This window comes from Balaenoptera borealis (assembly GCF_965194805.1).
Source record: "Balaenoptera borealis genome assembly, contig: HAP1_SCAFFOLD_801, whole genome shotgun sequence".
In the NCBI taxonomy this organism is placed as follows: Eukaryota; Metazoa; Chordata; class Mammalia; order Artiodactyla; family Balaenopteridae; genus Balaenoptera; species Balaenoptera borealis.
Window position 1 is genome coordinate 7,972 of NW_028123400.1, and position 16,953 is coordinate 24,924.

At 39.0% G+C, this 16,953-nt stretch overlaps 1 long non-coding RNA gene across 4 annotated transcripts in view; it reads right to left on the minus strand.

The window, feature by feature from the left end:
- Window positions 1–1,214: 1,214 nt before the first annotated feature.
- Window positions 1,215–16,953, minus strand: part of LOC309621667 — a 311,127-nt gene continuing 295,388 nt past the window's right edge. For all 4 annotated transcript variants that reach the window (XR_014240138.1, XR_014240139.1, XR_014240140.1 and 1 more), the window contains one exon: window positions 1,215–1,382. This is a non-coding gene — a long non-coding RNA (uncharacterized lncRNA). The remainder of the gene's footprint in view (window positions 1,383–16,953) is intronic.

Sequence of the window (16,953 nt, forward strand, 5' to 3'; positions counted from 1 at the left end):
GTTGAGACACAGATGTAGAGAATGGACATATGGACACCAAGGGGGGAAAACTGCAGTGGGGTGGGGATGGTGGTGTGCTGAATTGGGCGATTGGGATTGACATGTATACACTGATGTGTATAAAATTGATGCCTAATAAAAACCTGCAGTATAAAAAAACAAACAAACAAAACAACTAATACTAAACTTTCATTGGGTTATTTGTATGGAAATATGTTAATATAAATGTTTCAGACATTACATGAAATTTCTAAAAATCTTATATTTGTATTTGTATGGAAATATGTATGGAAATATGTTAATATAAATGTTTCAGACATTACATGAAATTTCTAAAAATCTTATATGTTCTGGTATAATGTTATAAGTAATAATCCTAGTTATTACTTTAAAATGTATATCTCAGAAATAACTAATTTTCTGGTCAACTGCATTATTATGAACTTTCATCACATCTTTAAGTGTGGTCATTTTTAAATCTTTTCTCATTTACAGACAGTTCTGGGTGTAGTCTGATGCTTTTGCAAATATGTTCCTATTAAAGGGTTTCATCTTCAAGAAATTCATGGAAAAGACTCTGACAAGTACAGGTTTCTGGTAACTGACTGTACTGCTGAACTGAATGAATAAGCATTTTCAGAACTCTAATGAAAAACTGATGAACTCAAAAAAGTGCTAACAAAAGATCAAGATGAAAAAAAATTTAATTACATGGGACTGAGTGAACTGATGAGGATGAGTATAATTTTTGTGACTTTCTGTCTGAATTTAAAAAAAAATCCCACAAGGACTCAGAGGCAAAGAATATACAAATCAATTTTCACTGCAAAGTAAAGGAGCTGTTACAGTGGAGGATTACTGGACTGAATGTCAATATTATGACATAGTATGAGTGTGTTTCAGGTTTGGTAATTGCAATCATTGTTGCTTTTGTTGTGGTCATCCATGTACAATGCTTAGTGTCAGTCTATTTATCTCTTGTAAAAATAAAATACACTGTGTGTGTGTGAAAAAAAATGTCAACAAGCAATAGGTGCTGAAGAAGTTGTGGAGAAAAGCGTAACCTCTCGGTCTAAGTGGGATGTAAACTGGTAACGGCCAAATAATAGGAACAGGACGGCAGTGCATTTAAAGGTAAAAATTGAGTCACCATATGATCTGGAAGGCCCACTATTGGGCCTGTCACCTGTGAAAGCCAGAATCAAAAAGGAACAGGATGGAAAACCGTGTAATGCAGCAGTATTTACAACAGCCAAGACATGGAAGCAAACAAAATGTCCATCAACAGATAAATGGACAAAGAAGAAGTGGTACACATACCAAATGGAATAGTAGCCTCGGGAAAAAAATGAACAATGCCGTTTTCAGGACTACAGATGAGCCTAGAAATAATCATATTAGGTTAAGTAAGTCAAGAGGGAATGACAAATATCCTATGATACCATGTATACATGTTATCCTAAGATTGCTACCAATAAACATATTTCCACAGAAAAAGACACTCACAGACTTATAAAACAAACAAATGCTTAGCCAAAATGAAAGGTGGGAGGATGGATAAATTAGGACTATGGGGCTAACATAGATATACTAATGTATGTTAAACGTATATAAACATATAACATATAAACTATATGAATTATATACTCACCAATACATATAAAATATATAATGACAAAACACCTACCAAATACCAAGGGAGGTCTACTCAACATTCTGTAATAACATACAAGGTAACAGAATCCGAAGATGAACAGACATATGTATGAATCATTGAGCAGATTCTGTACAGCCAGAAAACCACAACACTCTAATCAAATTTACTCCGATAAGAAATAGAAATTAAATTTAAAAAACAAACAAAAGTAAGGTGACATAAACTTCTGGGGGCTTGTCCCAACACATTCCATTCTAATTTACAACCTTGGAACACTACCTCCAGGAAGATCTTTTGCACTAGTAAAAAGAGTTGAGAACGTAATAATGCTGCCGCCTTGTGGCTGTTTCCCACAACAGCAGCTTTAAACCAGGTGCTAATGGTTGCTTAATAGTCACAAGGACTGCAGGGCTGTAAATGACACCTATCCTCAAAAAATGCCCTGGGGTAGGGAATAGGCAAGAAAATTCAACACATGAAAATTGTTCAAGAAGTCAATATGAAGAGGGAAGTTGTAGTCACTCTTTAAAAAAAAAGAAAAAGAAAAAAAAGGACATGCCTAAAGCTCAGTATAAGGAATTATTAGCCACATGCAAATGCAACGTAAAAAAGGTTTCAGCTCACACCAATCAAATGACCATCAGCAAAAATTCTGCAAACTATAAATGCTGAAGGGCTTTTAGAGAACTCTGTACCTTCTAGCTGCTGGTGGAATGTAAAGTGGTAACAGCACTAACAAAAACTGAATGGAGCTGCCTTAAAAGGTAAAAATTAAGCTGCCATATGATGCGGAAGGGCACCTTTTTGGCCTATAACCTAAGACCACAAGAATCGGAAAGACAGAGGCTGGCAAATGTGCACTCCAGCAATATTGAAAGAGCCAAGACATGGAAGCAAAAAAAAGGTCCATAATCAGATGAATGTACAAAGAAGAAGTGGTATATGGACAGAATGGAATATCAGTCACGAAAAAAAATAAAAGAATGGCATATGCAGCACCACAGAGGAGCCTAGAAATAATCACACAACGTGAAGTAAGTCAGAATGAGAAAGACAAATGCCCTATGATGTCCCTTATGTTATCTGAAAATTCATAAAAATGAACATATTTCCATAGAGAAAGGCAATCTCAGATTGAGAAGACAAACTTATGGTTAAGCCAAAGAAAACGTGTGAGGAATGGATAAATTAGGATATTGGGGTTAACACACATATACTAATACATATAAAATATATAATCCCCAAAGACCTATGGAATACCAAGAGTGGTCTACTCAACACTCTGTAACAACCTACATGGAAAAGGACCCAAAGATCAATAAATATAGGTATATGTGTAAATGAACAAGATTCTGTACTCCTACAAAAAAAAATTTTTTTTCAATCAAATTTGCTCTGATAAAAACTACAACTTAAAGAGACAGACAAGAATTACGGAGGTTAAACTTATGGGGGTTTGTCCTGGCACATTCCACTCTAATCTGCAACCTAAAACCACAACTTGCAGCGAAGTTCTGTTTCCCTAGCAAGCAGAGTTGGCAACGTAGAAATCCTGCCACCCAAAAGCCGTTTCCTCAAACAGCAGCTTTAAATCTACTGCTAATGGTCACTAATATTCACAAGGACTGCAGGGCTGTAAATGACTCATGCCCTCAAAAAATGTCCTGGGGAAGGGAATGGCCAAAAAAATCCAAACGCAGCAAATTTTTCAAGAAGGCAGTTAGAAGTTGTACGTTTCGCTCAATCTTAAAAAAAAAGTGAAAAGGACACTGATAAACGCAAAACATCAGGAAATATGAGACGCATGCAAATCCAATCTACACAAAGGTAATCACCTCACACCAGTCAGAATGACCATCAGCAAAAAGTCTACAAACAATAGATGTTGAAGAAGTTGTGGAGAATAGCGTAACCTCTCGGTCTAAGTGGGATGTAAACTGGTAACGGCCAATAATAGGAACAGAATGGCAGCGCATTTAAAGGTAAAAATTGAGTCACCATATGATCCGGAAGTCCCACTATTGGGCCTTTCACCTGTGAAAGTCAGAATCAAAAAGACACGGGATGGGGCTTCCCTGGTGGTGCAGTGGTTGAGAGTCTGCCTGCCAAGGCAGGGGCCACGGGTTCGATCCCTGGTCTGGGAGGATCCCGCATGCCGCGGAGCAATTGGGCCCGTGAGCCTAAGCTGCTGAGCCTGCGCATCTGGAGCCTGTGCTCCGCAGCGGGAGAGGCCGCGATGGTGGGAGGCCCGCGCACCGTGATGAGGAGTGGCCCCCACTTGCCGCAACTGGAGAAAGCCCTCGCACAGAAACAAGGAACCAGCACAGCCAAAAATAAATAAATAAATTAATTAATTAATTAAAAAAAAAATCTTAAAAAAAAAAAGACACGGGATGGAAAATCGTGTATTGCAGCAGTATTTACAATAGCCAAGACATGGAAGCAAACAAAATGTCCATCAACAGATAAATGGACACAGAAGAAGTGGTACACATACCGAATGGAAGAGTAGCCTCGGGAAAAAAATGAACAATGCCGTTTTCAGGACTACACATGAGCCTAGAAATAATCATATTAGCTTAAGTAAGTCAAGAGGGAATGATAAATATCCTATGATATCTTGTATACATGTTAGCCTAAGGTTGCTACCAATAAACATATTTTCACAGAAAAAGACACTCACAGACTTATAAAACAAACTAATGGTTAGCCAAAATGAAAGGTGGGAGGATGGATAAATTAGGACTATGGGGCTAACATAGATATACTAATGTATGTTAAATGTATATAAACATATAACATATAAACCATATGAATTATATACTCACCAATACATATAAAATATATAAAGACAAAACACCTACCAAATACCAAGGGAGGTCTACTCAACTTTCTGTAATAACATACAAGGTAACAGGATCCGAAGATGACCAGACATATGTATGAATCATTGAGCAGATTCTGTACAGCCAGAAAACCACAACACTCTAATCAAATTTACTCCGATAAGAAATAGAAATTAAATTTAAAAAACAAACATAAGTAAGGTGACATAAACTTCTGGGGGCTTGTCCCAGCACATTCCACTCTAATTTACAACCTTGGAACACTACTTTCAGGAAGACTCTTTTGCACTAGTAACAAGCGTTGAGAACGTAATAATGCTGCCGCCTTGTGGTTGTTTCCCATAACAGCAGCTTTAAACCAAGTGCTAATGGTTGCTTAATAGTCACAAGGACTGCAGGGCTGTAAATGACACCTGCCCTCAACAAATGCCCTGGGGTAGGGAATAGGCAAGAAAATTCTACACATTACAACTTTTTCAAGAAGTCAATACGAAGAGGGAAGTTGTAGTCACTCTTTAAAAAAGAAGGAAAAGAAAAAAGAGGACATGCCTAAAGTTCAGTATAAGGAATTATTAGCCACATGCAAATCCAACGTGAAAACGTTTCAGCTCACACCAGTCAAATGACCATCAGCAAAAAGTCTACAAACTATAAATGCTAAGGGCTTTTAGAGAACTCTGTAATTTCTAGATGCTGGTGGAATGTAAAGTGGTAACAGCACTAACGAAAACTGAACGGAGCTGCTTTAAAACGTAAAAATTGAGCTACCATATGATGCGGCAGGGCACCTTTTGGGCCTATAACCTAAGACCACAAGAATCGGAAAGACAGAGGCAGGCAAATGTGCACTGCAGCAATACTGAAATAGCCAAGACATGGAAACACAAAAAAGGTCCATAATCAGATGAATGGACAAAGAAGAAGTGGTAATATGGACAGAATGGAATATCCGTCACGGAAAAAAATAAAAGAATGGCATATGCAGCACCACAGAGGAGCCTAGAGATAATCACACAACGTGAAGTAAGTCAGAATGAGAAAGACAAATGCCCTATGATGTCCCTTATGTTATCTGAAAATTCATAAAAATGAACATATTTCCATAGAGAAAGGCAATCTCAGATTGAGAAGACAAACTTATGGTTAAGCCAAAGAAAACGTGTGAGGAATGGATAAATTAGGATATTGGGGTTAACACACATATACTAATACATATAAAATATATAATCCCCAAAGACCTATGGAATACCAAGAGTGGTCTACTCAACACTCTGTAACAACCTACATGGAAAAGGACCCAAAGATCAATAAATATAGGTATATGTGTAAATGAACAAGATTCTGTACTCCTACAAAAAAAAATTTTTTTTCAATCAAATTTGCTCTGATAAAAACTACAACTTAAAGAGACAGACAAGAATTACGGAGGTTAAACTTATGGGGGTTTGTCCTGGCACATTCCACTCTAATCTGCAACCTAAAACCACAACTTGCAGCGAAGTTCTGTTTCCCTAGCAAGCAGAGTTGGCAACGTAGAAATCCTGCCACCCAAAAGCCGTTTCCTCAAACAGCAGCTTTAAATCTACTGCTAATGGTCACTAATATTCACAAGGACTGCAGGGCTGTAAATGACTCATGCCCTCAAAAAATGTCCTGGGGAAGGGAATGGCCAAAAGAATCCAAACGCAGCAAATTTTTCAAGAAGGCAGTTAGAAGTTGTACGTTTCGCTCAATCTTAAAAAAAAAGTGAAAAGGACACTGATAAACGCAAAACATCAGGAAATATGAGACGCATGCAAATCCAATCTACACAAAGGTATCACCTCACACCAGTCAGAATGACCATCAGCAAAAAGTCTACAAACAATAGATGTTGAAGAAGTTGTGGAGAATAGCGTAACCTCTCGGTCTAAGTGGGATGTAAACTGGTAACGGCCAATAATAGGAACAGAATGGCAGCGCATTTAAAGGTAAAAATTGAGTCACCATATGATCCGGAAGTCCCACTATTGGGCCTTTCACCTGTGAAAGTCAGAATCAAAAAGACACGGGATGGGGCTTCCCTGGTGGTGCAGTGGTTGAGAGTCTGCCTGCCAAGGCAGGGGCCACGGGTTCGATCCCTGGTCTGGGAGGATCCCGCATGCCGCGGAGCAATTGGGCCCGTGAGCCAAAGCTGCTGAGCCTGCGCATCTGGAGCCTGTGCTCCGCAGCGGGAGAGGCCGCGATGGTGGGAGGCCCGCGCACCGTGATGAGGAGTGGCCCCCACTTGCCGCAACTGGAGAAAGCCCTCGCACAGAAACAAGGAACCAGCACAGCCAAAAATAAATAAATAAATTCATTAATTAATTTAAAAAAAAATCTTAAAAAAAAAAAGACACGGGATGGAAAATCGTGTATTGCAGCAGTATTTACAATAGCCAAGACATGGAAGCAAACAAAATGTCCATCAACAGATAAATGGACACAGAAGAAGTGGTACACATACCGAATGGAAGAGTAGCCTCGGGAAAAAAATGAACAATGCCGTTTTCAGGACTACACATGAGCCTAGAAATAATCATATTAGCTTAAGTAAGTCAAGAGGGAATGATAAATATCCTATGATATCTTGTATACATGTTAGCCTAAGGTTGCTACCAATAAACATATTTTCACAGAAAAAGACACTCACAGACTTATAAAACAAACTAATGGTTAGCCAAAATGAAAGGTGGGAGGATGGATAAATTAGGACTATGGGGCTAACATAGATATACTAATGTATGTTAAATGTATATAAACATATAACATATAAACCATATGAATTATATACTCACCAATACATATAAAATATATAAAGACAAAACACCTACCAAATACCAAGGGAGGTCTACTCAACTTTCTGTAATAACATACAAGGTAACAGGATCCGAAGATGACCAGACATATGTATGAATCATTGAGCAGATTCTGTACAGCCAGAAAACCACAACACTCTAATCAAATTTACTCCGATAAGAAATAGAAATTAAATTTAAAAAACAAACATAAGTAAGGTGACATAAACTTCTGGGGGCTTGTCCCAGCACATTCCACTCTAATTTACAACCTTGGAACACTACTTTCAGGAAGACTCTTTTGCACTAGTAACAAGCGTTGAGAACGTAATAATGCTGCCGCCTTGTGGTTGTTTCCCATAACAGCAGCTTTAAACCAAGTGCTAATGGTTGCTTAATAGTCACAAGGACTGCAGGGCTGTAAATGACACCTGCCCTCAACAAATGCCCTGGGGTAGGGAATAGGCAAGAAAATTCTACACATTACAACTTTTTCAAGAAGTCAATACGAAGAGGGAAGTTGTAGTCACTCTTTAAAAAAGAAGGAAAAGAAAAAAGAGGACATGCCTAAAGTTCAGTATAAGGAATTATTAGCCACATGCAAATCCAACGTGAAAACGTTTCAGCTCACACCAGTCAAATGACCATCAGCAAAAAGTCTACAAACTATAAATGCTAAGGGCTTTTAGAGAACTCTGTAATTTCTAGATGCTGGTGGAATGTAAAGTGGTAACAGCACTAACGAAAACTGAACGGAGCTGCTTTAAAACGTAAAAATTGAGCTACCATATGATGCGGCAGGGCACCTTTTGGGCCTATAACCTAAGACCACAAGAATCGGAAAGACAGAGGCAGGCAAATGTGCACTGCAGCAATACTGAAATAGCCAAGACATGGAAACACAAAAAAGGTCCATAATCAGATGAATGGACAAAGAAGAAGTGGTAATATGGACAGAATGGAATATCCGTCACGGAAAAAAATAAAAGAATGGCATATGCAGCACCACAGAGGAGCCTAGAGATAATCACACAACGTGAAGTAAGTCAGAATGAGAAAGACAAATGCCCTATGATGTCCCTTATGTTATCTGAAAATTCATAAAAATGAACATATTTCCATAGAGAAAGGCAATCTCAGATTGAGAAGACAAACTTATGGTTAAGCCAAAGAAAACGTGTGAGGAATGGATAAATTAGGATATTGGGGTTAACACACATATACTAATACATATAAAATATATAATCCCCAAAGACCTATGGAATACCAAGAGTGGTCTACTCAACACTCTGTAACAACCTACATGGAAAAGGACCCAAAGATCAATAAATATAGGTATATGTGTAAATGAACAAGATTCTGTACTCCTACAAAAAAAAATTTTTTTTCAATCAAATTTGCTCTGATAAAAACTACAACTTAAAGAGACAGACAAGAATTACGGAGGTTAAACTTATGGGGGTTTGTCCTGGCACATTCCACTCTAATCTGCAACCTAAAACCACAACTTGCAGCGAAGTTCTGTTTCCCTAGCAAGCAGAGTTGGCAACGTAGAAATCCTGCCACCCAAAAGCCGTTTCCTCAAACAGCAGCTTTAAATCTACTGCTAATGGTCACTAATATTCACAAGGACTGCAGGGCTGTAAATGACTCATGCCCTCAAAAAATGTCCTGGGGAAGGGAATGGCCAAAAAAATCCAAACGCAGCAAATTTTTCAAGAAGGCAGTTAGAAGTTGTACGTTTCGCTCAATCTTAAAAAAAAAGTGAAAAGGACACTGATAAACGCAAAACATCAGGAAATATGAGACGCATGCAAATCCAATCTACACAAAGGTATCACCTCACACCAGTCAGAATGACCATCAGCAAAAAGTCTACAAACAATAGATGTTGAAGAAGTTGTGGAGAATAGCGTAACCTCTCGGTCTAAGTGGGATGTAAACTGGTAACGGCCAATAATAGGAACAGAATGGCAGCGCATTTAAAGGTAAAAATTGAGTCACCATATGATCCGGAAGTCCCACTATTGGGCCTTTCACCTGTGAAAGTCAGAATCAAAAAGACACGGGATGGGGCTTCCCTGGTGGTGCAGTGGTTGAGAGTCTGCCTGCCAAGGCAGGGGCCACGGGTTCGATCCCTGGTCTGGGAGGATCCCGCATGCCGCGGAGCAATTGGGCCCGTGAGCCAAAGCTGCTGAGCCTGCGCATCTGGAGCCTGTGCTCCGCAGCGGGAGAGGCCGCGATGGTGGGAGGCCCGCGCACCGTGATGAGGAGTGGCCCCCACTTGCCGCAACTGGAGAAAGCCCTCGCACAGAAACAAGGAACCAGCACAGCCAAAAATAAATAAATAAATAAATTAATTAATTAAAAAAAAAATCTTAAAAAAAAAAAGACACGGGATGGAAAATCGTGTATTGCAGCAGTATTTACAATAGCCAAGACATGGAAGCAAACAAAATGTCCATCAACAGATAAATGGACACAGAAGAAGTGGTACACATACCGAATGGAAGAGTAGCCTCGGGAAAAAAATGAACAATGCCGTTTTCAGGACTACACATGAGCCTAGAAATAATCATATTAGCTTAAGTAAGTCAAGAGGGAATGATAAATATCCTATGATATCTTGTATACATGTTAGCCTAAGGTTGCTACCAATAAACATATTTTCACAGAAAAAGACACTCACAGACTTATAAAACAAACTAATGGTTAGCCAAAATGAAAGGTGGGAGGATGGATAAATTAGGACTATGGGGCTAACATAGATATACTAATGTATGTTAAATGTATATAAACATATAACATATAAACCATATGAATTATATACTCACCAATACATATAAAATATATAAAGACAAAACACCTACCAAATACCAAGGGAGGTCTACTCAACTTTCTGTAATAACATACAAGGTAACAGGATCCGAAGATGACCAGACATATGTATGAATCATTGAGCAGATTCTGTACAGCCAGAAAACCACAACACTCTAATCAAATTTACTCCGATAAGAAATAGAAATTAAATTTAAAAAACAAACATAAGTAAGGTGACATAAACTTCTGGGGGCTTGTCCCAGCACATTCCACTCTAATTTACAACCTTGGAACACTACTTTCAGGAAGACTCTTTTGCACTAGTAACAAGCGTTGAGAACGTAATAATGCTGCCGCCTTGTGGTTGTTTCCCATAACAGCAGCTTTAAACCAAGTGCTAATGGTTGCTTAATAGTCACAAGGACTGCAGGGCTGTAAATGACACCTGCCCTCAACAAATGCCCTGGGGTAGGGAATAGGCAAGAAAATTCTACACATTACAACTTTTTCAAGAAGTCAATACGAAGAGGGAAGTTGTAGTCACTCTTTAAAAAAGAAGGAAAAGAAAAAAGAGGACATGCCTAAAGTTCAGTATAAGGAATTATTAGCCACATGCAAATCCAACGTGAAAACGTTTCAGCTCACACCAGTCAAATGACCATCAGCAAAAAGTCTACAAACTATAAATGCTAAGGGCTTTTAGAGAACTCTGTAATTTCTAGATGCTGGTGGAATGTAAAGTGGTAACAGCACTAACGAAAACTGAACGGAGCTGCTTTAAAACGTAAAAATTGAGCTACCATATGATGCGGCAGGGCACCTTTTGGGCCTATAACCTAAGACCACAAGAATCGGAAAGACAGAGGCAGGCAAATGTGCACTGCAGCAATACTGAAATAGCCAAGACATGGAAACACAAAAAAGGTCCATAATCAGATGAATGGACAAAGAAGAAGTGGTAATATGGACAGAATGGAATATCCGTCACGGAAAAAAATAAAAGAATGGCATATGCAGCACCACAGAGGAGCCTAGAGATAATCACACAACGTGAAGTAAGTCAGAATGAGAAAGACAAATGCCCTATGATGTCCCTTATGTTATCTGAAAATTCATAAAAATGAACATATTTCCATAGAGAAAGGCAATCTCAGATTGAGAAGACAAACTTATGGTTAAGCCAAAGAAAACGTGTGAGGAATGGATAAATTAGGATATTGGGGTTAACACACATATACTAATACATATAAAATATATAATCCCCAAAGACCTATGGAATACCAAGAGTGGTCTACTCAACACTCTGTAACAACCTACATGGAAAAGGACCCAAAGATCAATAAATATAGGTATATGTGTAAATGAACAAGATTCTGTACTCCTACAAAAAAAAAATTTTTTTCAATCAAATTTGCTCTGATAAAAACTACAACTTAAAGAGACAGACAAGAATTACGGAGGTTAAACTTATGGGGGTTTGTCCTGGCACATTCCACTCTAATCTGCAACCTAAAACCACAACTTGCAGCGAAGTTCTGTTTCCCTAGCAAGCAGAGTTGGCAACGTAGAAATCCTGCCACCCAAAAGCCGTTTCCTCAAACAGCAGCTTTAAATCTACTGCTAATGGTCACTAATATTCACAAGGACTGCAGGGCTGTAAATGACTCATGCCCTCAAAAAATGTCCTGGGGAAGGGAATGGCCAAAAAAATCCAAACGCAGCAAATTTTTCAAGAAGGCAGTTAGAAGTTGTACGTTTCGCTCAATCTTAAAAAAAAAGTGAAAAGGACACTGATAAACGCAAAACATCAGGAAATATGAGACGCATGCAAATCCAATCTACACAAAGGTATCACCTCACACCAGTCAGAATGACCATCAGCAAAAAGTCTACAAACAATAGATGTTGAAGAAGTTGTGGAGAATAGCGTAACCTCTCGGTCTAAGTGGGATGTAAACTGGTAACGGCCAATAATAGGAACAGAATGGCAGCGCATTTAAAGGTAAAAATTGAGTCACCATATGATCCGGAAGTCCCACTATTGGGCCTTTCACCTGTGAAAGTCAGAATCAAAAAGACACGGGATGGGGCTTCCCTGGTGGTGCAGTGGTTGAGAGTCTGCCTGCCAAGGCAGGGGCCACGGGTTCGATCCCTGGTCTGGGAGGATCCCGCATGCCGCGGAGCAATTGGGCCCGTGAGCCAAAGCTGCTGAGCCTGCGCATCTGGAGCCTGTGCTCCGCAGCGGGAGAGGCCGCGATGGTGGGAGGCCCGCGCACCGTGATGAGGAGTGGCCCCCACTTGCCGCAACTGGAGAAAGCCCTCGCACAGAAACAAGGAACCAGCACAGCCAAAAATAAATAAATAAATAAATTAATTAATTTAAAAAAAAATCTTAAAAAAAAAAAGACACGGGATGGAAAATCGTGTATTGCAGCAGTATTTACAATAGCCAAGACATGGAAGCAAACAAAATGTCCATCAACAGATAAATGGACACAGAAGAAGTGGTACACATACCGAATGGAAGAGTAGCCTCGGGAAAAAAATGAACAATGCCGTTTTCAGGACTACACATGAGCCTAGAAATAATCATATTAGCTTAAGTAAGTCAAGAGGGAATGATAAATATCCTATGATATCTTGTATACATGTTAGCCTAAGGTTGCTACCAATAAACATATTTTCACAGAAAAAGACACTCACAGACTTATAAAACAAACTAATGGTTAGCCAAAATGAAAGGTGGGAGGATGGATAAATTAGGACTATGGGGCTAACATAGATATACTAATGTATGTTAAATGTATATAAACATATAACATATAAACCATATGAATTATATACTCACCAATACATATAAAATATATAAAGACAAAACACCTACCAAATACCAAGGGAGGTCTACTCAACTTTCTGTAATAACATACAAGGTAACAGGATCCGAAGATGACCAGACATATGTATGAATCATTGAGCAGATTCTGTACAGCCAGAAAACCACAACACTCTAATCAAATTTACTCCGATAAGAAATAGAAATTAAATTTAAAAAACAAACATAAGTAAGGTGACATAAACTTCTGGGGGCTTGTCCCAGCACATTCCACTCTAATTTACAACCTTGGAACACTACTTTCAGGAAGACTCTTTTGCACTAGTAACAAGCGTTGAGAACGTAATAATGCTGCCGCCTTGTGGTTGTTTCCCATAACAGCAGCTTTAAACCAAGTGCTAATGGTTGCTTAATAGTCACAAGGACTGCAGGGCTGTAAATGACACCTGCCCTCAACAAATGCCCTGGGGTAGGGAATAGGCAAGAAAATTCTACACATTACAACTTTTTCAAGAAGTCAATACGAAGAGGGAAGTTGTAGTCACTCTTTAAAAAAGAAGGAAAAGAAAAAAGAGGACATGCCTAAAGTTCAGTATAAGGAATTATTAGCCACATGCAAATCCAACGTGAAAACGTTTCAGCTCACACCAGTCAAATGACCATCAGCAAAAAGTCTACAAACTATAAATGCTAAGGGCTTTTAGAGAACTCTGTAATTTCTAGATGCTGGTGGAATGTAAAGTGGTAACAGCACTAACGAAAACTGAACGGAGCTGCTTTAAAACGTAAAAATTGAGCTACCATATGATGCGGCAGGGCACCTTTTGGGCCTATAACCTAAGACCACAAGAATCGGAAAGACAGAGGCAGGCAAATGTGCACTGCAGCAATACTGAAATAGCCAAGACATGGAAACACAAAAAAGGTCCATAATCAGATGAATGGACAAAGAAGAAGTGGTAATATGGACAGAATGGAATATCCGTCACGGAAAAAAATAAAAGAATGGCATATGCAGCACCACAGAGGAGCCTAGAGATAATCACACAACGTGAAGTAAGTCAGAATGAGAAAGACAAATGCCCTATGATGTCCCTTATGTTATCTGAAAATTCATAAAAATGAACATATTTCCATAGAGAAAGGCAATCTCAGATTGAGAAGACAAACTTATGGTTAAGCCAAAGAAAACGTGTGAGGAATGGATAAATTAGGATATTGGGGTTAACACACATATACTAATACATATAAAATATATAATCCCCAAAGACCTATGGAATACCAAGAGTGGTCTACTCAACACTCTGTAACAACCTACATGGAAAAGGACCCAAAGATCAATAAATATAGGTATATGTGTAAATGAACAAGATTCTGTACTCCTACAAAAAAAAATTTTTTTTCAATCAAATTTGCTCTGATAAAAACTACAACTTAAAGAGACAGACAAGAATTACGGAGGTTAAACTTATGGGGGTTTGTCCTGGCACATTCCACTCTAATCTGCAACCTAAAACCACAACTTGCAGCGAAGTTCTGTTTCCCTAGCAAGCAGAGTTGGCAACGTAGAAATCCTGCCACCCAAAAGCCGTTTCCTCAAACAGCAGCTTTAAATCTACTGCTAATGGTCACTAATATTCACAAGGACTGCAGGGCTGTAAATGACTCATGCCCTCAAAAAATGTCCTGGGGAAGGGAATGGCCAAAAAAATCCAAACGCAGCAAATTTTTCAAGAAGGCAGTTAGAAGTTGTACGTTTCGCTCAATCTTAAAAAAAAAGTGAAAAGGACACTGATAAACGCAAAACATCAGGAAATATGAGACGCATGCAAATCCAATCTACACAAAGGTAATCACCTCACACCAGTCAGAATGACCATCAGCAAAAAGTCTACAAACAATAGATGTTGAAGAAGTTGTGGAGAATAGCGTAACCTCTCGGTCTAAGTGGGATGTAAACTGGTAACGGCCAATAATAGGAACAGAATGGCAGCGCATTTAAAGGTAAAAATTGAGTCACCATATGATCCGGAAGTCCCACTATTGGGCCTTTCACCTGTGAAAGTCAGAATCAAAAAGACACGGGATGGGGCTTCCCTGGTGGTGCAGTGGTTGAGAGTCTGCCTGCCAAGGCAGGGGCCACGGGTTCGATCCCTGGTCTGGGAGGATCCCGCATGCCGCGGAGCAATTGGGCCCGTGAGCCAAAGCTGCTGAGCCTGCGCATCTGGAGCCTGTGCTCCGCAGCGGGAGAGGCCGCGATGGTGGGAGGCCCGCGCACCGTGATGAGGAGTGGCCCCCACTTGCCGCAACTGGAGAAAGCCCTCGCACAGAAACAAGGAACCAGCACAGCCAAAAATAAATAAATAAATAAATTAATTAATTAAAAAAAAAATCTTAAAAAAAAAAAGACACGGGATGGAAAATCGTGTATTGCAGCAGTATTTACAATAGCCAAGACATGGAAGCAAACAAAATGTCCATCAACAGATAAATGGACACAGAAGAAGTGGTACACATACCGAATGGAAGAGTAGCCTCGGGAAAAAAATGAACAATGCCGTTTTCAGGACTACACATGAGCCTAGAAATAATCATATTAGCTTAAGTAAGTCAAGAGGGAATGATAAATATCCTATGATATCTTGTATACATGTTAGCCTAAGGTTGCTACCAATAAACATATTTTCACAGAAAAAGACACTCACAGACTTATAAAACAAACTAATGGTTAGCCAAAATGAAAGGTGGGAGGATGGATAAATTAGGACTATGGGGCTAACATAGATATACTAATGTATGTTAAATGTATATAAACATATAACATATAAACCATATGAATTATATACTCACCAATACATATAAAATATATAAAGACAAAACACCTACCAAATACCAAGGGAGGTCTACTCAACTTTCTGTAATAACATACAAGGTAACAGGATCCGAAGATGACCAGACATATGTATGAATCATTGAGCAGATTCTGTACAGCCAGAAAACCACAACACTCTAATCAAATTTACTCCGATAAGAAATAGAAATTAAATTTAAAAAACAAACATAAGTAAGGTGACATAAACTTCTGGGGGCTTGTCCCAGCACATTCCACTCTAATTTACAACCTTGGAACACTACTTTCAGGAAGACTCTTTTGCACTAGTAACAAGCGTTGAGAACGTAATAATGCTGCCGCCTTGTGGTTGTTTCCCATAACAGCAGCTTTAAACCAAGTGCTAATGGTTGCTTAATAGTCACAAGGACTGCAGGGCTGTAAATGACACCTGCCCTCAACAAATGCCCTGGGGTAGGGAATAGGCAAGAAAATTCTACACATTACAACTTTTTCAAGAAGTCAATACGAAGAGGGAAGTTGTAGTCACTCTTTAAAAAAGAAGGAAAAGAAAAAAGAGGACATGCCTAAAGTTCAGTATAAGGAATTATTAGCCACATGCAAATCCAACGTGAAAACGTTTCAGCTCACACCAGTCAAATGACCATCAGCAAAAAGTCTACAAACTATAAATGCTAAGGGCTTTTAGAGAACTCTGTAATTTCTAGATGCTGGTGGAATGTAAAGTGGTAACAGCACTAACGAAAACTGAACGGAGCTGCTTTAAAACGTAAAAATTGAGCTACCATATGATGCGGCAGGGCACCTTTTGGGCCTATAACCTAAGACCACAAGAATCGGAAAGACAGAGGCAGGCAAATGTGCACTGCAGCAATACTGAAATAGCCAAGACATGGAAACACAAAAAAGGTCCATAATCAGATGAATGGACAAAGAAGAAGTGGTAATATGGACAGAATGGAATATCCGTCACGGAAAAAAATAAAAGAATGGCATATGCAGCACCACAGAGGAGCCTAGAGATAATCACACAACGTGAAGTAAGTCAGAATGAGAAAGACAAATGCCCTATGATGTCCCTTATGTTATCTGAAAATTCATAAAAATGAACATATTTCCATAGAGAAAGG